The following is a 26205-nucleotide window of genomic DNA, read 5'->3' as shown; positions in this document are numbered from 1 at the left end:
TGTGGGAAACTCCCATATACACTGAAGGAGGAGGAGGATGAAGAAGAGTAGGAAGAGGAGAAGGAGGAGGAAAAGGAAATAATACCAAAGGATAGAAACGTTTTGGAAAGAAAAAAAGCTAGTCTTCGTTTGCTGCTTCCCTGTTGTTGGCACAGCATCATCAGCCACCTCAGGTGCCCACTGCCGCAACTTTGCTGCCATGATAGCCTGTACCAAGGTGTTCTAGATCCCTTAAGTTACTTTTTCTCAGGGATTTTACTCATAGCAACTGGAAAATTCACTAACTCCCCCTTCCTCCTCCACCCCTAAGACACACTCCACTGTGCACACCAAAGGGGTGCACCCATGAGGGGTACATACAAACCCACCTGAGTCCCTTTGGATAGTCTATGATGACTTTTCTGACTGTGGCAGAGGACCCATTCATTTACTGAAATTAGAGGGTTTTTTTCCTCCATTATTTCTGTTGGACTCTAGAACACACTGTTTATTCCATGTGCAAGGAGGGTTTAGATAGGGCTGAAAAAATGGTTTCAGCCATTTTCATTCCTGAGTAACTCAGAGCATATGTGCTACTGGTGGTAGAGTTCTGCTTTTCTCTTTGAAGCGCTGTGCCTTTTATGGCAGGCACAGAAGGGAAAATACTGCTGGTGAGTGAGAAATCTAAAACCTGGGTTGGGTTTGGCTTTTCTGGTGGCAAAGCAACAGAGCAAGGGTTGACTTTTAGCCACTGCAGTCCAAATGGCTTTGGGATGTGTGTTTTGCCACCGTTCGTGTTAAAGCCGTGAAGACATGGCGCTCCTATTCATGAAAGTGCTTCTCTTGACAATGTCTGTGATACCCTGTGGTGACTGGGTCAGTACCCGGAGTTAGCACCTTCTGGAAATAGATGGTGGCTTTACAGTTTGTACCATTTGTATCTTTTGTATCATTTGACCGTGTTTTAACATTTGATCTTTTGACCATGGTTGACTTTTCATTGGATTCTGAGATTAGAAGATTTGAGTAATGAAATAATACCTTTAGCCAGTAAGACAACATAAAGGAACATACCGGAGCCAACTTTAAGCCTTATTTTGATGATAGTGCTTTTGAAAGAACCCAACTGGTTGGATGGCAAAACTCACTTTCCACTTTATCTGAAATGTGTACATAAATCAGGAAGAGTGGTACATTGTCAGAATGGTTTGGGCCCTAATTTGGCAAAAGGCCTCTGGTCACAAAACATCGTTCTCTTTTTTTTTTGTGATTACCAGTCACGGTGTGAAACTTAAACATAACCATGCTCCTTCAGAGCCAAGGAAAAGAACACCAGCCCACCACAACCTCCCCCGTTGAATTTCTTGTAAGTTTTTTAGAGCCAGAGCCATGCATGTTTCTGTTGTAATTGTGTTTTGTTTTGCTTTGTTTTGTTCCGCCTATGGGTCAGCCTTACAGTGTGGGTATCCATGCGGTGGTGGGCCTCAGGGGCTGGGAAGCTCCCTCCTACCATATGGGCACTGGGTTAGTGTAGAGGGGTGGTTTACACTATTCTGCTCTAGATGGGTTGCATGAACTGTGTGTGGCTTGCAGAGAGAATCAAGACCCAAGGATGCAGTGAATACATAGTGTTCCCTGACTACAGTGATTGGACTTAGCATTTTCCCCTGTAATTTTACCATTGTGTAAAAAAGCAATATGTATCTAGTACAAGCTGTACTTTGAGTTTTAAATTTGGATCTTTGCCCTGGGTAGGACTGTGTCGTGGGATATTCCCACATAATGCTGGTTAGCATTGGTGAGCTACAATTGCCAGCTACCCACAGGGCCATGAGGGGGTGCACCCTGTGTTCCACAGCATGTGTGTTGTTTAGCCCTGACACCCTCTACAGTGGGAGAGTTAAATGCTTTCGCACCCTAAGAAGCAACCCCATTGGAACTCAGAGAATATGCAGACATCATGGAGAGAGATCGTGTCTTTGTGGTCAGAGAGAGCAAAACCACAGCTGACATGGAGCCAGGTCTCAAAGGATTGAGAGGAGGAAAAGGACAGTGGCCAAGGGCTTGAGGGTGATCTGTGTCTGACTTCAGGTCACACGGATCCGTTTTCTCTAGATTAGGAATTATCATTTCTTTCCCAGTCATATCACAGTGATTTTATGAGGCACCCACCCGCAAGCAGGAAATATTCTAGTGTTGTTACTTTCTTTTGTCATTTGAATTTTCAAGTGGCATCTATTAAATGTGTGTGTTTCTGTGGCTCAGCTCTCTGTTCCCAGGAGTTTGGTCTGGGGAAGAATCACTGTCAATTTGCAGTGATTTTTATTAGGTTAGCCTCACCTAGTAAAGTCATTCTAGGAGGAAGCCTAGGGGAATCTCACTGAAACCTTCTGGAGAGTATTTCCTACAGGGAGAGCGCAAAGGATGTTGGACCAGGTATCTGAAGGACTGAACTGCCTTCCTTTTAAAATAGAAGAAAAAATAATACGTGTTTTCCAATACCATAAATTAATTATATGTAACAGTGAGTTTCATTATGGCATTTTTACACGTTTATAATATATTTTGATTGTGTTTATTTCCTGCTACCCTCTCTTGTCCTTTGCACTCTTGTTGATGACCTCCTTATTCTCAACTTACCCTCCCCTTCCTTCCTTCCTCTCCCCTCCCCTCCTCTCCCCTCCCACTCTCGCTCTCAGTGGCACAATGAGTTTATTAGAGTTGCTTATAGGAACACTGGCAGTAGCTACACTGAAGAAATCTCTCTCTCTCCATCAGCTATCATGGCCTCTAAATCTTTATGGATGGGTGTGGCCTCATGAGTTCTACCTCGCGCATGGCATGATGTTGTTGGATCCCATCTGATGTAGGTAACCACGGGAGTTCAAGAATGCAACAGCCATGTCATGCCCAGAAAACAGTGTTCCATAAAAATCCGCTACCTCCCCTTTATTTTCTTTTCCCAACTCTCTGCCACAGTGTTCTCTGATCTTTGATGGAGACTGATATAGATCCTATTTATGGCTGGGCACTCAATAGCCATCGATTCTCAGTTATGAGTCTCTGCAGTCATCACAGACCACTGCTGAAAGCAGCTTCTCTGAAGAAAGCTGACAGTAGCAGTAACCTATGCACACAGTTATTTAGAAGGTCACATGACCAGCACAACATGTTCATCTATCAAAACAACAGCAGTAGCTCCCCCACTAGGCTGGAACCCTTGAGCTTTTGACTGGGTTTGTAGTACCTCACGTGTATTTGCCATAGTGGAGCGGCCTCAAGCCTAACCACAAAGTATGGTCACTCCTATAACAGACTTGCCACCATTGAGCCAATGTCTTGTCTGGTGAGTTTACGTAATGGCCAGTCGGTGCAAGAACACAGGAATGGGGTGTATCTGGAGAACACATTTTGCTAGGGTCTTCAATAGAATGTGTGACATGGACAAACTCACTCTCCCCTACCTTTAACACCTTGAAATAATTTTAAATTAGAATCCAGTCAGAGGACTTGTGTCTCATTGTGATTGCTGGTCAGCACTTGAGCCTCTTTAGCTTACAAGTAGGATGGTTAAGACCTGTGTCTCAGGAGCATGGAAAGGTTGTGGGGATTCCCCTGCACCTTCTGTATCTATCGCCAATGCAGTTTGCAATAAAAACAATGCAGATTCCAATAAAGTAAGTGGATGAAGTCCAAATGCATCCCGGTTTTCTTTGTATCAGGGTGATGACTGAAGCTGGTTTTGAAATCCCAAGCTTTCATATTTTCCCAACTCCGCAAGTGCTTCCTTATTTTAGATAACTCTAAGCTAGACTCAGAATTCAGTATACAGTGACGCATTGTTTTCTGTTGAGCCCATGTCTCCTGGGTCTCCGCCCCCCAGATAGGAAACCACATCCTGAATAACTCTGAGTAGACACCACAGAAATGGCTTGTGGCTTCACTGCATTTGCAAACCTTATGGTCTTGGTTTTAATCCTTAGGGTGGAATTTCACAGTGAGTTTCACAATTCTCCTTTAAGGCCAAAAAAAACAGAAAGAGGACTGTGGGTGGATTCATAGTTTGAATACACAAAGCCTGGGCGAGAGCCTTACCTGGAAGTGCGAAGGGTAGAGCACCAAGTGTGGTGCTTTGCTCTGCCTTTAACCTGGAGAGTCCTGGGTGTACCGAGCGCCGTGGGCTTCCTCCCTTCTTTAGCTCTTCCTGGACCATAGATACCTGAGGTCCAGCCAGTGTCTGGAATGGCTGCAGGGGAAAGACGTGCCCACCCCCTGCCACTGCACCTTCTACAACTCAAGGGGTGTAAAGTAGCACAAGCTGGAACCCCAGAAGAGAGCTGCACACTTTGGGGTGCTTCCCTGTGAACGTGCAGCTAATGCTTTGGGTGCGCTGGGGGGCCGGGAGGGGGGAAGGGCCCTCCGAGGAGCATTTCTCTCCGAGTCCCCCTGCAGGTATGCAGCCAACTCTTCCCTCCTTTATCTCTTGTTGCTGACCTCAGCTCACTGAGCCTGTGCCCGAGAAGAGCTCTTTGTTTCTACTTCCGTATGGCTCCGTTGACCCACTTGGAAGAGGTTCCGCCTGGCTCCTGGTTGCTTTCTCTTCTGTCCTTAATTTGGATTGCCTTTTATTGTTGTATCCCAACTGAGTAGATTCTCAAATTCTCTCTCTTCCCAGGGAACCTGAGAAAAGCAATGCTTGTGCGTTATAACTCTGTATGTTAAGGGTAATTACTGTTTTCTGTTACATTTCCATGCTCAACTGAGAAGAGAGGGAAACTGCTAAATTTACCAATGTTGTCTCTTTAGCCTAGTCATCTTAACGCCCTTAAATAAAGATGTTGCCTTGCTGAATGGAAACGTCTAAACATACAACTTTTTTTGTGTGTCATGTGTATATTTGGCATTTAAATATTTTATTTCAAGTAGCACAAGTCATCACCGGGTCCTTGAAAATTCTAGAAGAGCAGGAGAAGGAACCCAGAGACACTGACTGTTCTGAATCTGTGTGCTGCCATTTTAGACTAACAGGTCATGCTCAGCAGCGTTAGCATCACTTGGGAGGTTATTAGGAATTCAGTCTTGGTCTCCACTGCAGACCCGCTGAACCCTGCTAGGGCTGGAGTGTGCTTACATGCACACCAAAATTTCGGGGTGCTGCTCTAGAATGCATCACCTAGGGAAGCAGGTGAATAGAGACCCCAACAGCCAAAGCTACGCTTGGGTGTTCGTGTTTCCATCACTGTGTCTTGAGACAATCCTCAGTATGTGATAAAGATAAAAATGGCGTCACTGAAACAAGCAAACAAGTAGCTATAGGGAGAAACTTGGCTGTCTCACATGCAATCATTTCATTCAGTGAACATTTTAAAGGGCCTACTATGTGCCTTGAAGCCAGGGGCAGCCGTTCAGCATATACTGGAGTAGAGGAATGTGAGGGGTAAAGAGGAGACAATTGGCTGTGCAGGGATGAAGGGCAGAAAGAAAGATGGTTTCTGGTGATACCTCAAAACAGAAATCAATGAGTCTGAGTTATGAGTGTTCCTAGGTTCTGAGAGAGCACAATGATGGGTAAGTGGCACCCCCCCCTTTTTTTGAAGACCTTGTGCTGAGTTTAAGTTCAGAAGACTATAATAAAATATAAATAATACAACATGTCATTGTGAGAGTAGAACCAGAAGATCCTGGGCTGAATATCAGCCCCATAACTTTGTGTCCTTGGACAGGCTCATTTTCAAGTTCCTGACGGGTCATCTCTTTCTTCTGGGATAGGTAGAAAATGATAACAATTATTTTACAGAGTTAGGGCGCTTTTCCTTTTAAAGTGAGACACACCACAGCAAAAACATTTAGGTGTTAGGGAGCACGCAGTCACTGCTCTGTGGCAAAGGCCTTGCAGGAGTGCCAAAGACGGGGAGATACTGAGGAAAATGAGATCCTTTGGTCTGGGATATTCGAGGCTGTCCACTGTGTGCAGAGGAGGTGGGGAAGAGAATGGAGGAAGATGCTGTGGTTTTGAGATCAGATCGGCTAGGGAAAGCGGGCAGCAAGCAGCGGGCAGCGGGTGTCATGTCTGGTGGGATAAATTTTGCTGCAGGTATGCTAAGTTCAAAATAACTCCTCAAAGCTGTGGAATTTGGGTGCACATCTGCCTACATGAGGTGTTCCATGGGTGCTTGCCCTTATTTCATTCTCCTCCAAGGCTGGGCCCAGAGTACAGTCGGCTGCTTTCCACGGCCAGGTGTGTCCGATCAGTGTAGGACAGGACTCTATTTTTAGGCCGTGCAGGGCTAATCACCAGGAAGAGAAGAGAAGGCAGAATTTTAAGATCTTCAGGTTTGCCACCTCTTTACTGTGTGTGAAGGGGAGCCAGGGTGTGTGTGCTGTGACTGATTTTCACCTGCTGTTTTTTTTTTTTTTCTTCCTTGGATTCCTTTTCTTTCACAGGGTTCTTCAACTATGGCATCAGAACAGAGTTGAGATACTAAAAAAAAGGGGGGAGAGGAATAATTACTTTAACTTAAGAGAAATTACATTGCTATTTGTGTCAGTTTCTTTCATTCATGACCTCCACTTTAATCTTACTTCATGAATGGTGGGTATAGGATACAGTTGCCATGGTTACTGGCTTTTATAGGTTACAACTAACCTGCCACATAGTATGTTAATATTTTGCCAAATTTATGTCTTTTTTCTTCCCATTTTTTTTTAGTATCTCTGCTTGTCTGTACATATCTCTTTCTCTTCATGCATATTCAAAATGTCAGAAACAGATTCTTCAGAATTGAGTTGGTTTTAGAGGACATGTTCCTCTAGCCTTCAAAACTTCAATATATATCTCTCTCCCAAACAGGAGGATATTCTCCCCAAGCGACCCAAAATATCATCCTCATCACTAACAGGTAATATTTGAATACCTATTAAAATGTACCTAATTATTTCATTAACATTTTAATACCTTATCCAAATCTAAGGCACAATCATGATCATCCATTGCATTTTGTTTCTTTAGTTTCCTTTAACCTAGAACAGTCTCCTAATTTTGTTTAGTTTTTATTGTTCGTGGCACTAATATCTTAAAACAGTGGTTCCCAGCCCATGGGTTGCAACCTCCTCGGGGGTGACCTTTTCATAGGGGTCACCTAAGACCATTGGAAAACACAGATGTATATGTTATGATTCATGACAAGAGTGGCAAAATTTACAGTTACGAAGTAGGAACAAAATAAGTTTATGGTTGGGCGTCACCACAACATGAGGAAGTGTATTAAAGGGTTGCAGTATTAGTAAGGTTGAGAGGGTACCAGAACCCTGATCTGGTAGAATGAGTCATATTGTACAACGTAACAATGGCTCATTGTTACCTTATGAATTCAGATAGATAAACACATTTGGTTCAGTGTTTACCTTCTGATTGGTTATGCCAAGTATCACATGGATGGGGTTATCTTCCAGAGGTCTGCATTGTAGGACTGCATTTTCCCTGGGGGAGCACTCTGGACCGTGTGAGCGCTGTTCTGGGTAGTCTTTCTCTGACTGTTTTAGCATTTATGCATGGTCCTTGGTGGGATCAGTAGATGCCCTGCTGGTGACAAGGTGGGGTTTTGTATGTGTTGATGTGTTATAATTAATCAGGTGTGTGCGCGCACCTGCCTGTCTGTCTGCACATGTCTGTGTATAGAGCAGAGAACAATTTTATGAAGACATTTCTCTCCTTCCACCCTTATGTGGGTTCTGGGCCTCAAACTCGGTTGTCAGTGCCTTTACCCCTTGAACCATCTTGCTGGCTCAGTATTCCTATTTTCTCTTGTTTAAACTGTCCTGTTTGGCCAGGGAGCACCCCTTCCAGCCAGTTCCAACTTCCTTTAGTCATATCTGCCCAAGGTTGGAGTACCCTTCTCTTTCTGGCATAGTGAAATGTTCTAGACCTACCTTGTGCTTTTCTTATTCCTGACTTGGACTCAGATATTTTTTTCCCCCAGTGAGCTAAAATGTTTACACCAAGATCTGGGTGGTTGGAAATTTTTTTTTTTTTTTTAAATAAATTCAAGTAAGCCAGGACAAGGCTTACATTTGTTTTAGATTCTTTAGATCTGGTAAGATCATTCACGTTGTGGGGCATTGGGAATTAGATCCTGTTAGGAAAAGATGGAGGAGAAGGCCACAAAGAGCAGAGGCTTGGAACTTTGGACCAGAGGTGCCAGAAGAATTGTTAAACGAGAACAGTCTAGTGTCAGCGACCAGTTGAGAGCATTCTGCCCAGGTTGTGACTAGAGAACCCAGGGAAATACTTTCTTCTTGCTTTCCAGACAGATTAAAAATTTGTTGCCTTTTTAAAAATATCCAGTATCAGCAAGAAAGTGTTTTCCTCTGAGCTTCACACATGCTGATCTTTGAAGCCATGTGGGACATTTGGTTTCCATACCGAGAGTTCTGTATTTTCCGTCAGTTGGCAGATCTGGATAGATGGTTGTGTATTTCAGTGTCTCTTCTTTAAACAGTAAATAATTGAATACTCCTGTTAAGATTGAGTCTGCGGATCTGCTTGCTGATGATATAGTATTTGATGATTAGTCATCACAGGTGCATATGTCCAGTATTTTAGTAACTTTTGAAATATTAAAGCCAGGGAACTTAAAAATTATTCCCCAAAGCAGTCAGCATGCATTTCTTGTGATAAAATCTTCTAGGGAAACTTTGAACTTGGACGGACTGATTTTTCTGGAGCTCAAATTTTCTTTTCTTTTTCTTTTTTAAACTAACTTTTTATTTTTTATATTAATTATAGTTTATTCACCTTGTATCCCAGCTGTAGCCACCTCCCTCATTCCCTGCCAATCCTACCCTCCCTCCTTCATCTCCTCCCATGCCCCTCTCCAAGTCCACTGATAGGGGAGATCCTCCTCCCCTTCCATCTGACTCTAGCGTATCAGGTCTCACCAGGACTGGCTGCATTGTCTTCCTCTGTGGTCTGGTAAGGCTGCTCCCCCCCTTGGGGGGGTGGTGTGGCCAAAGAGCCAGCCACTGAGTTATGTCAGAGACAATCCCTGTTCCCCTTACTAGGGAACTCACTTGGATACTGAGCTTCCATGGGCTTCAAATTTTCTTTAAAATTTCTTTTAAAAAAGTAATAGCATAATAAAAATGTGTACTTTACCCTTTCTGTTTTTTAACATAAACTAAACATGAAGTTTTTTTTTTTTTTTAATTTAAGCATAAACTGAACATGAAGCCAATAATTTGACAGGGGAACCCTTGAAAATACTTGAAAATAACAAAAAGTACGCCTACAATATAAGGGTTTTGTTTTTATCTCTGCTAGCATCTTGGGAAGTTAGAACAAAAACAATGAGTACTTGCTGTATGCTTTGTGTAGCAAGGACATGAGTATCAATTACTTTTGCACCCGCTAAAAATGCCCTGTAAGTTTGTAAAGCCCCCCCCCCCGCCAAACATAATCAGTAGCTTTAAGCAATATTTTAAAAACGTATTCTTTGACAGTTTTGTGTGTTTTATTCTCTTCTCTCCCAGGTGCCCTCCTTTAACTCTCTTTACTTCCTCTAGACTGACTGCCCTTCCCAAGTGCCCCTTCTCCTTTCATGTCTTTGGTCATCAAAGACCCATTCATGTTTAACCAGGGTTGCTAGCAGTGAGTATAGGTGTAGGCCTATTTTCTGGAGCACAGGCTACCTAACCAGTGGCTACACTACTGAAGCGAAATGACTTCCCCTTTGTCGACCTCAGCTAAGGGTGTGGCCTCGTGAGCCCCCTTCCTGCCTATGCTGGAATTTTGACTGGCTTAATCTGTGTTTGAAACCACAGTCATTGTGAGTTCCAGAGTGCAATAGCCACGTTGTGTCCATTGTATTCCTCCAGATCCCCCAGCTCTTGCATTCTTCTCCTTCTTACACGAACGGATTCCCCGAGCCTTGGGGCATGCTGTATTTACTCATTTCTAATCCTCAGCACTTTCTTAAGGATGAAGAGTCACTCTGAAGTATCTGTCTGGTACCAAGTAGTTCTTGCAGGGACAGGGAAGCTGAGGAAATGCTCGTAGCACAGGCGAGTGGCAGATTGCCCCAAATTGACCCTCAGCTTCCTTGTGCCTTCAATACCCAGCTCTTTTTTTTTTTAAATTCTTTATTAATTACACTTTATTCACTTTGTGTCCTCCCTGTGGTTCCTTCCCTTCTCCCATCCCAATCCCTCCCTTTCTACCCCCTCTGCATGCATGCCCCTCCCCAAGTCCACTGATAGGGGAGGTCTTCTTTTCCTTCCTTCTGATCCTAGTCAATTAGGTCTCATCAGGAGTGGCTGCATTGTCTTCTTCTGTGGCCTGGTAAGGCTTTCCCCTTCAGGGGGAGGTGATTAAAGAGCAGGCCAATCAGTTCATGTCAGAGACAGTCCACTTGGATACTGGACTGCCATACCCAGTTCTTACTTGAGGTCATGGAGTGGGATTACAGTTACACACTCATGACTAAAGGGTCACTGTTTTGTGCATATGGGCTACTTTGGAATTAGCGTGTAGTGGTGTACCCTTATCATCCCTGAATTTGAGAAATTAAGGCTGGAGGGTCCTGAGTTCGAGGTGAGACTGTTTCAAAAAATATTTAAATTTTTTTTTTTGTTGAGAAGATTTCAACAGAGCCAAGTTCCTCTGGAGGTTATGATTTACCTCTCTCTCTTTTTTTTTTTTTTTTTTCTGTTTAAAGCTCCCTGAGTTTGGCTTGCCTCCATCCTTCTTGCCATTGTCTAATCTTTTTTTTTTTTTTTTTTTTTTTTTTTTTTTTTGAGGCAGGGTTTCTCTGAGTAACCCTGGCTGTCCGGGACTAACTCTGTAGACCAGGCTGCCCTTGAACTCACAGTGATCCACCTGCCCCTGCCTCCCAGAGTGCTGGGATTACAGGTGTGTGCCACGCCAGCTGTGCCTTTCTCTAATCTTGATCTCATCTGAAGGCACATTATCCAGAGCACAATGTCTTTATTCAGGACCAGATTTCGGGCACTCAGACAGCTTGGGTATAGTAAATAGTAATATCCAAACTGAAAAAGAAGCTTTCATCTGGACTTTCCGAAGTCCCTGACTGTTTTGTAGCCAGTAAAAGCAGATTATGCTTGGCCTCTGTACTAGCTTTATGTACTTTTAAAAACCCCTGTTGGGACTGTGTTTGACTTTGACCATGAAGGAGAAAATGCTTGGAAAGATCTGGCCTCCGAGCTGGGCCCCTTCCTTGACTTTCCATGACAAGGAAGCTTTCTGTGCTCCTTGTTTTTGCCTGGTCTCACAGGAGCATTAAATTTGGTGTCAAAGGAGATTTTCCCCAAATTTGAAGAAAATAAAAGTCACCTTGTTCTACTTCTAGTATCTGTAGCCAGCGGGTTTTCAAATATGTCTTTTTTTTTTTCCTTCTGATTTTTTTTCTAGGCATGAACACTTTTAAGTAACACGAGGACGATTTTTGAGTGTGTTTTCTGTTGCTTGCTTTTCAAGATATTTTCCATCTTAATAGGTGTTTTACATATTAAAAAACTTCATCTACTTTTTTTTATGTGTGTTTACATTTTGTTTTTGTTTTTTGAGACAGGGTTTCTCTATGTAGCCTTGGGTATCCTGGGATCAGTTTGTAGGCCAGGTTGTCCTTGAACTCACAAGATCCGCCTATGTCTGCTTCCCAGAGTGCTGGGATCTTTACCTTTTTTAACTTATTTAAAATATTACTCAAAAATTTCTTTGTACATATCCTTCTGTGTGTGTGTTGAAAACTTTTAAAGAAAATTCATTCTTTAAAAGTATGAATTGGTTTTTAAAGAATGAAAACATCCTTTTTTGTTGTCTTTGTCGCTAGCAATTACAGATAAGCACTCCTGTCTGTTTGAGTCTGTAATGCCATCATTATATTGGTCTGTTCAAAATGGACCATTGAGGCCTCATCTATATTAACATTATAAGGGAAGATTTCTCATAAGTAAAGTTACCACATAACTAACCCTTAAGTGGTCTTAGTAGCTATGAATGTTAGAAATTGAGAAAATTATATTACAGTATCTTCTCGTTAAATATAACAGACAAAAGATGTGAATCCTAATTTAATCTCTCTGGATAGGTCACACATGTTCACATATGTAGCTGGCTTTGCTCACATATATTCTCTGTGGCTCTAAAAACCACATAGTGTGCAAAACCAGTAGTGCCTATGGAGTTTGGGCACAGTGCTTAGAAATTTGTATGACTACTTCAAGCATGTGAATTAGAAATAAATAATACAATGAACATGTGTGCTTGGCATGTTGTGTCTCCTACCATTGATAGTGAGTTTATGCCTTTAAAAGTTGTAGCTTGTGGATTATTATAAATTAGAGGACAGTGGGTTATCAGAAATTACATGGAGAGTTGGAACACCAGGCATGGATCGGTGTGGCCCAACACATATGGCAAATTTAGGAGACAGGTAGGTGCCTGTGGCCTGGGCTGTGCATGTGTAGCTGACTGCAGCCTGGGTGCCGTCTTCCAAGATGACCTAGAATTTCTGACAGTGAAACCAGGCACAAACAAACAGGCTGCGCTTGATAGTTCTCTCGCAGCAGCTGTAGATGCTGCCACAGGAGCCAGCATACCTCGTGGTGAAACACAAAGGCCAGGGGACAACTGTCACATGCGGTCTACCTGTCACCATCTTGGTAGACTTGCTGTGCCAAAAGCCTGTAGAGAGCAATCTGGCATAAGAAATCAACAACATATAAATGTTGACTCTAATAGTGACAGTAATGGAGATGATGCTTGTGTTGGTGTTGATGGAGTTGGCTGCTGTTTGGCAGTTGCTGCTTACTGCCACGGTGCTTCCTGTCTCTTTGTCATCCACGGATTTCTCGGGTTCTTGCAGCTTGCTTGTACGTGAATTTATTATGCCTCTTAGCTCATCTAATGCAAGGCCTGAACGGGCACAGACTTTAGGTTGCAGGCTACTCGTGGCTTCTGTCTTATCTCCTCAGTCTGCCGTGCTAATGAATTATTGCCTCCATATTCCTTTGTACAGTTGTTGGGGAAATAACGTATGTGGTGAGTGTGAATTTGTTTATTGTGTGAAGGTCCATGTGCGCCACAGCAAGCATGTGGAGGTCAGAGGACAACTCGTGGAGGTTGTTGTCCTTTCCCCACTGTGCCCATTCTGGGAAATGACCCCAGGCCGTCGGGCATGCTGTCAAAGGCCCTTACCCACTGAGATAACTCGCGGGCTCTAAGTGAGGTTATTAGTCATGCAGAATTTTCGTGTTTTCTGTTTTCATAGAAAACATTCAAGACTGTCATTTTCGCATCTGTCGAAGCTTAATTGCATGCATCCGAAGAACGTTTAGAAGTTCTTCATCATTTTATTTTTTTTTAAGATCATTACTGTTCACTGCTCTTTGAAACGGTCTTTGTTCATGAGATGCTCGTGTTGGAGAGAGGGTTGGTTGTCAGGTGTGATTTCAGAAGACCTTCTCACCTATCTCAGACAGAGTGCAGATCCCTGAGAAAGATAGTCTTTAACGTGATCATTTGCCAGGAAGCCTTGAGAGTTCCTGCTTAAGGAGCATTAATAGGATGACAGATCAAAATGCCATTAGACTTAAAAAGCCTTGTTCGTATATGGTGAACAGAATTAGCTTGCACATCTCATGATTTAGGATATCCAATGAAATCATGCTTTTAATTATGCAGGAACACTCTGCAAAGCATTTTAATTTTTTGGTTTTTAATTTCTAATTTGACTTTGAATTTCAAAATTTTGCCTCTACCCAATTTCAAGATATTTGGACTGCCCGACCTCTTTGGGTGACTGTTGTTAATTAACAGTAATAATATTGGGAAGAGAGAGCCTGCATTTTTGAGTTTTGTACCAAAGATCTAGAAAAAGCAAAGCCATCTTTAACTTTTGTTTTAAAGCTCTGTGCCACTTCTCTCAGAAAGATTCCAGTGGGTCTATGGCTCTTCTTTATTCATGGCATAGTAAATTTTATGTGCTTTTATGGATTTTTAGTTTGGAAGGGACGAAGGAGTCTTCTTTAAAGAAAGGATCTAGACTCTCTGCATTGTTTCATTTCTTTTGTGTTTGTAGACAGGCGGGCACATAGACACAGAGAAGGCATGTGTGTGATTGCAGGCACCTGTGCGCTGCTGCACATGAGTAGACGTCAGAGGACAATTTGGGGGCGTTGCTTCTCCTCATCTTTTTATGTGCGCTAGGGCTTGAATTCAGATTCTCAGGTTTACTCAGTAATAGCTTCCACTAGCTGAGCCATCTTGCCAGCCCATACCTACATGAGTGCTTTTGCTCATGACTGACTGTAATTTCAGGGGATCCAGCTCTTCCTCTGGCTTCTACAGGCACTGGCACGCAGAACCTGCACATCTACATAAAATAATGACACCAAGCCTCATAGATATTATTATGTTTACTGTAAATTTAATTATTATTAAATTGTGTATTGTCTTAAGTAACGATAATAAGGTACGACTTAATTATGTGGTGTATAAAAATATTTGTATTAAAATATATCTGTGTATATACACACACGGTATAATTTCTAGTTCTAATTATTTTCAAATTTCTAAATACTCATCCATCAGAAAACAAGAACTTTGAAAATTTTCACCAAAACCACTTTTGTCATAATGAAATATTTGCGGTAGTGAAATATATTGTAGGTGGAAATGCATAATTATAGGAATTTATTTGGTTGAATATTGTCTTATAATTAGATATTAATTTTAAAGGAAACCCTTTGTGTTGTATTTTTATTCTATCATGGAAGAATATTCAAAAGATGATTGTGGTAGTAGGTACCTGTCCATCCGCAGAAATTGAATGAAAAGACAAAAGATAAATTTCTGGGTTTCAGGGATCCAGGTCTTTGCAGTGGTCTTTTTGTTAGGAGACAGTGTTCTCAGAAAGCAAGGTACTCACATCATCTCCAGAAGAACTTTGCATTTCTTTAAAATCCAATAGAGTCTCTTGTGAAAAAAATTTTCCTTCTCTTATTCCAAAATACTCCCTTTGGGGACACATTGCGGTATTGTTTTGAAAGTTTTATTTCCATTTTGTAGAGGCAAGGCGGCCATGGACTTTGGTTTACAGTGGCAAGCTAAAGACACCCGTTGTGTTAGCAGAGCGACTTCCATCAAAAGATTCATGTGTAGTACTAAGCTTGGTGATATGAAGGGGCGTGTGTATGCATGGCGGCCTGTTCGTAGTTACTCTTAGATTAAAAACAAAGTCAGCCCATCCCACCAACAGCAACAATGAAGGCTCCGATCCAGAACTTGCGAAGCAAGGCCCAGAACTACTTACGAAGAGATTAACATGACGTGTGTATGGTGGGATGGGGGGAGGGGCTGTTTGTTCATTTTGAAATTTGATATTTTTTAATGTCGTGAGCATCTTCTTGACACTACTTTGAAAAGTGTAAGAGATAATAAAGTGTATGGCTGGCTTCTTTTGGGAGGAAATTAAACAGCTCAAACAAATCTTACACTTTAAAAAAAAAACAAAAAAACCTTTAGCTGGGGGTGAGGATGGGTTAGGATGACGTACGCCTTTGATCCCAGCACTCAGGAGGCAGAGGCAAGTGGATTTGAGGCAAGTGAGTTTGAGGCCATCCTGGTCTACAGAGTAAGTTCTAGGATAGTCAGCACTACACAGAGAAACACTGTCTCAGAAAACCAAACCAAACCAACCAAGCCACCAATAGCAAAACCCTTCTTTTGTGTTTGGCATTTGTTATGATTGCATTTCATTTCTGAAGGATTTTAAAAATGACTTTTTATTATTGTGTATGTGGCAGGATCAGGGCTAGGAAATGCCTGCACCATGGGAAGCGTGTGAAGGCTAGAGGACAACTGAGAGTTGAGGTTCTCCTTCCACTGTGTGCGCCTCAGGGATGGAATGCAGATCACAGACCTGACGGCAGACATCTTTACCCTCTAAGCCATCTTGCTGCCCATACGTCTGTTTTTAGAGCCTTCCATGTCTAGCTGAGCATGGTGGCATACCTGTAATCACAGCACTCTGTCGGAGGCTCGGGCAGGGCAGCCTCAAGCCAAAGAACAAACCCGAATCAGACAAAGGTCTTCTCAGTTTTGGTATTTGCTTTAATTATTCAAGAAAGAGTGTGTCCTGGTGACAGATGGAGACATGTCCAGAAAGTTGCCCTGGTCTCTTTGAAAGAAGTGAAGACAAAGTTGTTCTGTCGTCTTATTTAATACATATGTTTCTATTTTTTTTTTTTTTTTTTTTTTTGTTAATAGTAAGAGAACAGTGTTTGCTACACATTGTCTAGGCACCCATGTTTCCCATGAAGCTACAAACAGTGTCCCTGTTAATGAACACTAACTACGACACCATTTTCAATGAAAGGGAAACTGTTGGATCTCAGCCTCTGTTTGCTTGAAGGCTGCCCTGGCTTTCAGAAAGAAGCATAATTACAGGAGATACTGATTTACTCAGAGAAGGCTTTATATTCCAAAATCTCTACAGTGTTTACAGTAACCAGACACGTCTCACCAGGAGGCTTGCAGGACTAAGTATGGCATCAGAACTGCGCCTCTGTCTGGCACGTGCACTGTGTCTATTTCTTTAGCATCTTCTGTGGTTTGTTCACTGCAACAGTCTAGGCCGTGCGCTTTGCTGCCCGAAGCACTATTTCTGTACCTGTTAGAATCCTACCAGCGAAATTCTCTCTCCAGTCACACCAGATACCTATGATAAAGTGATGGCACCAAGTGAACATTTGGCAGGTGTTGGGTTATAACTTTCTTACGGAGGAACTTCCAGTCAGTACTAAATAGAGATGTAAAAGGTTGTACAGACCTTGCAGGATTTCTCAAGTTTCAGTTAATTTGTAAACAAATTAGTAGTTGGCCCGCTATTAAATGCCAGGTATTAAGTTAGGAGTCCGTTATTCAAAGATAATCGAAGTACGGGTTTCTAATTCAGATGCCCAGGAACATTTACTTAGCATGCTTCCAGCAAGCAGCAAGCAGCACACTGGGCGCTCTTCGGCGAGGCATTCAACTACAAATAAGTGCTATTCATTGACTTATACCTCTACACCAAGTCAGGAATAGAACCTCTCTGTTCTTTTAAGCCCTTGTCTCCCTTGATATTTTCTTAAGCATTTTGTGTCTGCTGCTGCTGCTTGGTAAGTTAAAGTAGCAAATGAGGGGAAAAGTTAATTTAAGCACTGAATTTGGTAAACTTGGTGCAATAATTGGAGGCACCCATACATATATGATTATATAAAAAATGTGGGTCATAGTTTCTTCTAGTAGGATTGATCTTAGGTAGATCATGTGATTCAGGCTGTGTCAAATAGGTCTCCGTACCTGGCTCATTGGGATTTTAGGGGAATAAGAGCCTAATTCAGATGGGAACCATCTTACTTATATACCTTTCAACTGGTGGACCATGGTCACTAGCTCTAGGCTGAGATATAACAAATGTGGGATGCCGTGCCAGACCTGGGATAACCCTTTTGCTGTTTTTAAGTCTAGATTCGCATAGCTGCTGTGTCTGCCCCAGCATAACATACTGTGAGGCCACGATTGAAATTCTGCTTTTGCTCTGAATGCCCTAGGAGAGCAGAAAGGGATGGCTTTTATGAGAATGGAAAATGCTACGCTGCTCAGGGCTCTGGAAAACTAGGGTTTCCTTTATCTACCAAGATTGCGGGAGCAGCAGTGAGCCGAGACTGGAAAGTGGCCTCTGCGGGGAGCTCTAGCTTGTCTGTGCTGCCGTCCTGGGAACAGGGAAGGGAAGCAACTTTATATAGCTCTCTGAGCTCAGGTGTTCTGGAAATAGAAAGCAAGGAGCTTCTTGCTCCCATGGGTGGCTGGGGCCTAAGGGAGAGAAACGGTGGCAGAGTGGGGCTCAGAGAACATGGCGGTTGCCCCTACCACAAAGTCAACTAAACAGCGGCTGGTGCCAAATTCCGTTTTCTTCCACAAATTTCAGTTTGCACAAACATCATGATATTTCTTCATTTTGAGAGTTTTCTATGATAGACTATTGGACAAACCAGCACTGTGGACTCACCATGCAGATGGACGCACTGTGTAGACCAGATCTTACTCTTACAGTCTGCGGCAGCTTAATTTTGCTCTTTTAAAGTAGAAACAAAACAAAACCCGTGTCTAGTGCATCACTGATTGTGAATAAAGCAAGTTCAGACTGCTAGGACTCAACATAAAACCGGTGTGGTGATGTAGGCCTGTGACCTGAGCACTGGGAGAATGGAGACAGGAGGAGCCCTGTCTCCATTCATTGGCCAGTCTGGCCCATCAGTGAGCTCCAGATTTATAAAAGACCCTGTATTAAAAAAAAATGGCAGGTAGCAGTAGAGGAAGACCCCCAGTGATTCACGTCACGCACGCACGCACACACGCACGCACAGAGACAGACATATAGAGAGACAAAGAGCTATCAACACTTGTAGACTATAAAAATCATTTTGATTTCCTCCATTGTGTGGTTCGTGTAAAGAAAGCCCTGGTCTACTGGAACTGGGTAACCCTTTAATGCTATGATAAAAAAAAGATCAGGTTGCACACCTGTCTGTGCGCACTGATAGTTGTTTTCTTGCACGTAAAGGTGGATGTTAAACTATTCCTTTGACGCTGAACAGCAGTCTAACTCCAGTTGTATCGTCAGCGCTTGATGCATATCTGTTGCTAGAATGAACTCTGCTTTGGCAAATTAGATTTTGATAGTTACATTTTGTTCTGGAGCTGCAGACTAGAATGGCAGATAATTTCATTCAGCAAGGTTTCCTGTGTGGCTCTTGATCTAAGTTGTTTTTAAATCTCGCAATTACCACAGAGCGTTGCAAACTGTATCGTGTTTATTGATAAGAAAAGTAATCTATAGACTGTGGTTAGAAATTGTACTCAGTGTCACATTGCCAGTAAGTGTCTGGGGGATTGGATTTGGGGTTTTGGCTGCCCTCTAACAGCTCTTATAATGGGGCTGCCTCTGTGAGTATGTGCATGCATGCTTCTGTGTGTGTGTGTGTGTGTGTGTGTGTGTGTGTGTGTGTGTGTGTGTGTAGGGATTCCAGACTTTGGTTCTAACACTTGTACCCACACATTTTCCCCTCTGAATTCCTTCCCTAGCTAGGGATGCTTTTAGAGGCCCGATATTAAGTGGGTTAAACAGCTTGAGGAATTGGGATTAACAAAAAAACCCTGATCAGCTGTGAGCCCCTCATTTGTCATTTACTCAAGCAGATACTTATTGAGAGGATGTTTGGTGCTAGATGCTCTGAGGTGTGCTGACAGCGTCTTACTTACCAGGATCTTTGGGGGAAGAAGTCTCAGCAAAGGGGCTAGGATATACTGCTTCCCCAAAGGCCACGTTGTCTTAGTTCAGAGAATTTAGAATGTTGTTTCCTGCATGGAAACTTGGCCTCCTTCACAACAGTTTTTATTTCTCATTCTTTGGTGTCAGGTCATAAAATAAATGAGAAGACCAAGCACTTGCTCCTTTGTAGAGGTTGGAGTGACGCTTCTCTTGTAGATGTAAAATGTCTTGGCAGATGAATACTTTTGCACAGGTGTTTGGTAAGAAGTGCATCTCAGGGCTGGAGAGATGGCTCAGTGGTAAAGAGCACTGTCTGTTCTTCCGAAGGACCTGGGTTCAATTCCCATCACCCACATGGCAACTCACAGCTTTCTGTAACTCCAATTCCAAGGGATCTGATACCTTCACACTGATGCACATAAAATAAAATTAAATAATTTTTTTAAGAAGGTGCATCTCACTAAGCTCTGAGCCTCCCTGTCTTATTGGGGTAACTGAGCCTGCTGGCTGGGGTACAGCTGGTACCTGACGACTAGTTTTTGTGGCTCAGTGATAGGCAGTAAAATAAGGAAGTAAGAGGAAAGTCAGAAACTTGACAGGTTAGGGGAGAAGTGTAGGCTGGACCAGGAAGGAGCTTAGGATGGTGGAGTGGATAAAAACAGACAGCACGTGGCATATGATGGTGGATGTTACATTTACAAACTGTGTGCGGGCAGTGGTCAGCTGGGTTATCGGAGAAACACCATTGGCTTTCAGCACTGCAGAGAGACAGCAGCTTTCCTTTACCTCCTGGGGTGGCTCTTCTGACTTTCTGCCTATGCAGGAGCCTTTCAGTGCCCCAGGTACACAGAGCTCTCTATTCTAGTTTCCCAGGCGTCTGCTCTGAAGGGTAGTGTGCTGGCTGACCATGCAGGCAGTTTCTCCGCTGCAGTCCCAGCTGTCCTTGCATAATTTTCGAACCTGCTTTAGATGATAAGTTAAAAGGCTCCTTACCCAAGCTTGTGTAGTGCTCTGTATCTTAAAAATCTTTATGGCGTTCAGACAATTAACATAATGTGTATGTATTGTCAGCACAGTGATATCAGACTGGTTTCTGGTATCATATAATAAGTAGGAAAAAAAAAGGAAAATGCACAGAGCTAAAAGAGTCAGTTGTGGGGGAATCTGTTGTTTATAAAAGAGCTTTAATTGCAGCTGGTTGCTGGCAGAGCCATCCAGAAAGGGCATCTAAAGGTTACCAGGATGATGGGTGTGTGTAAGGACCCAGATGCCCTCCTAGAAAGCCTGATTGCCTGTTTTGATGTAGTTTCAGCATTTTCACACCAGTGATGATTTAAGGCAGGTGTATGTCAAAGTAGAACATTTTCAAAAAATAATTATTTAGAACAAAGGCTTAGTCAGGTTCAAAGACATGACTGGGGGGGAAAAATAGTTAAATTTAAAAATTCCTCCTAAGTTTTATGTTAAACTGTATCTTTTGGTGGGGTTTGTGTCAACGTTTTAATCCAGTGAACTATGTAGTGACTCCATGAGCATTAATAGAATGCATGTGGGGGCATTTCCTTCTGGTAAATAAGGCTGAATTGGCCTTGCAGTTCACATGTGTGGCCGGGAACTTTTGTGTTGAGGGAATGCTTGATAAAAATTGCAGTTATAAGGGCTAAAGATGGCTCAGTGGTTGTGCGACACTGGCTGCTTTTCCAGAGGACCCGGGTTCAATTCCCAGCACTCACACGGTAGCTTACAACCATCCGTGACCCTAGTTCTAAGAGAACTGATACCTTCATCTGGCCTCCTCTATTAGCATTACACAGATGTGGTGCACAGACATGCACACGGCTGAACACTCACACACGTAAAATAAAAATAGATCTTCTTTTTTAAAAACTTTGCAGAGACTTTTGTATTGGATTAAACATGTGCTTTTGATTCGCGTTTTTCATCTTAATATTTTACATGACAGCGATGCATTTGCCTTTAGGTCCTATACTTGCCTCCTGAGGTGTTATCTTCTGAAGGAGATTAGACTTCTAGAGTAGGCGACAGTCTCTAGATAATCCTGCATGCTGACCATCTTGAATTAAGTTTGGACTTAGCCCCTGGCAGCTTGTGAGAGGGTCCTTCTTTCTCTGGAGACTTTGTAGCCTGTACAATGGAAACATTAAATATCTGCTGTTGGGCTTATTAAAAGTGTGCTCCTTAATGCCTGGGTCTGGGATGGGTATTACACACAGTACTCTACCAGGTCTGGGATGGAAAGATACTCTTGTTGGAAGACTAAGACTTGAAATCACTGACAGGCAGCATCCAGCAATGCGAATGGATGCTGGCTGTTGTCAATTCGAATTGGTCAGCGTGTCCCACCCCTACCCCCCTTGGATATCAGCCTGAGTTGTCATTGTCCGGCATTCTGTTGAGCTTATGGTTATTTGCAAGGAAACCCATGGCATCTCCTGGTTAAATGACTGCCCGCTTTGTGTGATGATCGGGAAAGGAAAACACTTTCAAGTGTTAAAGTGAGCCTGGCCTCTGTGCTTGACTTCTGTCCCCAAAGGGTCTCCTTTCCTTTGGGGACCAAGCTAATTGTGTTACCGTGCATTTCCACTTTACATTCTAATCCTCATCTGGAAACAAGTCTTTAATTCTCCACAGAAGGTAGAAGTTGCGTCTCTTGACTATTAACAAAACCCCGAGACTCTAAAGTTGCATGCCTAGACCCATCCTTAGGGCCCTACAGGGTCCCATACTCCCTGGCCTCTGGGGTAGGCCTCTGGACCCTACTTACAGAGTGACTGTAACCAGATGCAGAATCTAGGCAGCAAAGAGATTAAGAGCAGGGAGCGGACTTCTGTCTTCCTTTTTTGAAGTCTTTCCTTGCTGGCTTCCATTTCTTACCCGAGAACTGCCTCAACCCACGGTGATTGACAGTCTGAACTCATTATCTCACACGGAAGGTCCCAGTGCCCGTCTGTGTGGAGGGGAGAGCAACAGCCACAGCTGTCTACAAGGCAGTATAAATGCAGAGGCATCCAATGCTGCCCCTTTCCGGGATGGAGGTGAATGAAGTTAGTCATTCGTATTGGACATAGGCAGCATGTACAAGTCTCCAAAGAACTGTATTTTGCTGATTTTTTTTTCTTTCTGCCAGTAGAAGGTGGTGCCCTCAGATTAGTATTGGGGAGTATGGGAAACTGGCTATCTTGTTCTGGTTTTGCCATCAGTTTACATGGCTTATAACTATACCATTTATAAAAAAAGAGAGAATGTATATTTAGTTCAGAAACATTAAGGGTTTGAATAGGAATTACATTGAATTCATACTCTTTTGGGGGTCATAACGACATGTAATTAATATTGTCATCGAATCTATGAACATAGGATACCTTTCCACTTATTTGGGTCTTCCTTAATACCTTTGACCATGTATGTAGTAATAGTTCTTAGAGTTCAGGCTTCCTTTTAAATACAACTGATTTTTACATGTACATTTATTTTATGTCCTGCAGTTTTGCTGAATTCATTTATTCTAACTTTTTGGGACAGGTACATGTGTATTTGTGTGTGTGTGTGTGTAAATTTTGAGCATTTTCTACATGTGAGATAGCCTCATTTGCAAACAAAGCTAAGAATACAACTTGAGTTGGGTTGTTTTAATTATTTTTTCTTGTATAGTGTTTTGAAAGACAGGATTACAATAATGTTATTGTCTTCCTGAACCTAGAAGAAATGCTTCTGATCCCATATCATCAAGTTTGTTGTGAACTATGAGCTTCTCATATATGTTTTTATTATGCTGAAATAGTTTTCTTTCTATGCCAAGTCTTGGATATTTCCATCATGAAAAGGAGTTGACTCTGTCAATGCTTTTTCTGCATCAGTTGAGATGATTGATGTTTTTTTTTTCTGTAACTGTATGGTTTAGGACATTAATTGATATATCAGATATTAGTTGATAATACATATATTGAGCTATCCTTGCATTCCACAAATTAGTCTAGCATGGTTATAGTGTATAATCTTTTTAAATATACTATTGAACTTTGCCTATTATTTTGTTGCGAATAATTTGCACTGATATTTATAGAGGGTGCGGAGGTGTGATTCTGGCTACTTTACTTGTACAGGGTCTTGGGTTTAATCCCCGTTCATGCATACTTACATACATACACACCCATATGCATACGCTTATGAAAGATAATCAGGATAATGTTCTTCCTATAGAATAAATTTGGAAGTGGAAATGCTAGTTCAAAATGACTTCAGTATTCTCTCTCGCCCCAGACAGAATAGCTGCCATCAGAAAACAAAACTAAACAAAGTAACATATGCTGGTGTGGATGGAGGGAACAAGATATTACTCACCACTGATGAGAGTAAATTGGTGCAACTACTGTAGTGCAACTTGGTGGTTCCTCAGAAAATAAATAAATAAAAATAAATAAATAAAAGTAGGGCTAACGTATGACCCAGCTGATCCACCCCTGGGCATATACTCCAAGACCTGTATCTCTTCCCACAGAGATGGCTCAACGTTTGTGTTTATTTTGTCTCTGTTCATGATAGCAAGGAAGTACAATTCCTGTAGACATCTCATCAGCAGATAAATGATGGAACATACACATACTGGAAATTTATTAAGCCACAAAGAAAATCAAAATGGTGAAATTCCCAGGAAAATGGATGGCCCAGAAGTGATTAGATTGAATGAGGTCATCCAGACTCAGAAAGACACTCGCTGCCCTTTCTCATATGTGGATCTTTGCTTGTAACGTTTACATGTGATGATGTGACTGTGGCCATTGGCCATGAAGCAGGTCCATAAGTGGGGAAGGAGAGGCTTTGAGGAGGAGGGATGAGGCAACAGGAAAGACAACCACTCCTGTGGGAGGATACAAGGGCGTTAGGGAGACCAGTGGAGGCAGATAAACAAAAGGTATACGTGGAAATCCCACAATGAAACACATTGCTTTATATTCTGACTTTAAAAAAATAAAAATTCAAAAAACACACAGGGGAGCTGGGGGAATAGCTCAGTTAGTTGGTAAAGTAACTGCTGTACTAGTGTGATGGCTGCTTTTGGAACCCCCTAATACCCACCCATGAAATCCAGCTGTAGCCACCAGGGTCACTGGAGGAGATGGGACCATCCCTGGAGCTGGCCAGCCACTGTAAGCCAGTGCGCTCCAGTTGGCTCAACAATTTAGTGATCCAGGAAGACACTCGGTGTTGACTTCTGGTGCCCACACGAATGCCCACAGGCACATGCCCACGCATGTGCCCACACATAAGGGAATACAGTGTTAACTCATTTACACAATTGTGGAATGAAACTGTCTAGTGGCCATTAGATATTTCAGGAGGACTCACAGCGCGGGGAATGTATAGTAAAGATGGCCTGGCAGTTGATGACATTTGAAGTAGGATTTACATCACCATCCAAAATAAAATTGTCCCCTCTCCCCAGAATGATCTTTAGACTGACTGCTGGGACGGAGGGCCTTGGCAAGTCTTTCGGGAAAATACCATAACAAAGAAACGTGGATGTGTTCACCAAGTTTCTCACTTATTCTGTGAACTGTATTTAAAGAGTGTGTATTTTCTTGAGCAACCAGCAACAATTAGCTGTTCTTTGTCATGAAAGGCTTCCTCAGTTTCCAGAGATAAATGGTTACCGTAGTGAGACTTTTTTTTTTTCTCTGTGTCCTCATTTCTATTAATGTTATTATGGCATTTGACTCTTTTATGGAGCCCTTTCCATCACATCAACAGTTTATTCTTGAGGTATCTATCTGCACTTCTAGCTTGATCTGCAAAGTGTATGTGGTTAGCCTAGGACGTGTGCAGATAAATTGCCTGGGTACAGCATCCTCACATGTGAAGTCAAGATGCTGCTGTCCACTGTGCTGATGGATGCAGCTTTTCAGCAGTGCTGGCGGGTCACAGCTGAGTATAAATCTCTGGGCATCTTGGTTTGTGTTTTCACTGTCATGTGTAGTTCTTGACCACTGGTTCCAAACTGCCCCATTTCAAAGAAAACTGAGCCTAAGCAGAAAAGCAAAGAAAATTGTGCTTCCTCACCCACTGCCCGCACAACAGGACGAATGAATGTGAACCCCTGGCTAGCAGGGAACAGTGGCTACTCCCATTCGATGCCATTCAGAGTGCTTCTTGTAGGGTTGATAAGAATCAGAACACAGAATATGGAATATGGTGATTAATGGAAGAAAAGAAGGCATAGAACAGGAGAGCTAATGCAAAACATCCTTGGGGCTGGAGAGGTGGCTCAGCAGTTCAGAGCATTGGCTGCTCTTCTAGAGGTCCTGAGTTCAATTTCCAGCAACCACATGGAGGCTCACAACCATCTGTAGTGAGATCTGGTGCCCTCTTCTGTCATGCAGGTGTACATGAAGATAGAGTACTCGTCTACATAAAATAAATAAATCTTAAAAAAACAAAGCATCATTAACGTACAGCATTCTAGAGACATAGTTTCCTTTGTATATTAAACATGGCCTTTCTTCCCAGTCCTCTCTTCTGAACCACAGACATTTCCTCCTTTTCTTCAGAAGACTGTCCCCACTCTGTACCTGTGGCTTCTAGGCAGTATAGCACTCAGGCTTCTCATGTGGAGGCGATGGAGACTGGCTGAGGGCCTGAAGAAGAGAGGAATTTATTGATCTCAGGTAGTGTTTGGGCTAGAAGCCCAGCTTATTGTGAAATTCATACATTAGCATTAGTTCTCTGTGGGGTTGACACTACCAACTACTAGACTCTGGCATTTATAGTGACAGCCCCACGTGGATCAGACACCCAGGGTTAACTGTGTCCCTTCAGCTCTTGCTGCCTCTGAGCACTGCGTGCTGCCATTGCTCATGTCATGATGAATCCCTGA

The 26205-nt window shown here is 42.6% G+C and overlaps 1 protein-coding gene across 11 annotated transcripts in view; it reads left to right on the top strand.

The window, feature by feature from the left end:
* Positions 1–26205, top strand: part of Apbb2 (amyloid beta precursor protein binding family B member 2) — a 308714-nt gene that overhangs the window by 87453 nt on the left and 195056 nt on the right. For 2 of the 11 annotated variants that reach the window (XM_060380675.1, XM_060380671.1), the window contains exon 3: positions 6830–6878. The exons of the other annotated variants lie outside the window; for them this stretch is intronic. The gene's annotated coding sequence lies outside the window, so the exon portion shown is untranslated. The remainder of the gene's footprint in view (positions 1–6829; positions 6879–26205) is intronic. 11 annotated transcript variants of the gene reach the window in all.

Source organism: Meriones unguiculatus, chromosome 3 (genome assembly GCF_030254825.1).
Source record: "Meriones unguiculatus strain TT.TT164.6M chromosome 3, Bangor_MerUng_6.1, whole genome shotgun sequence".
NCBI classification, from domain to species: Eukaryota; Metazoa; Chordata; class Mammalia; order Rodentia; family Muridae; genus Meriones; species Meriones unguiculatus.
This window is presented reverse-complemented; position numbering and strand designations above follow the sequence as displayed.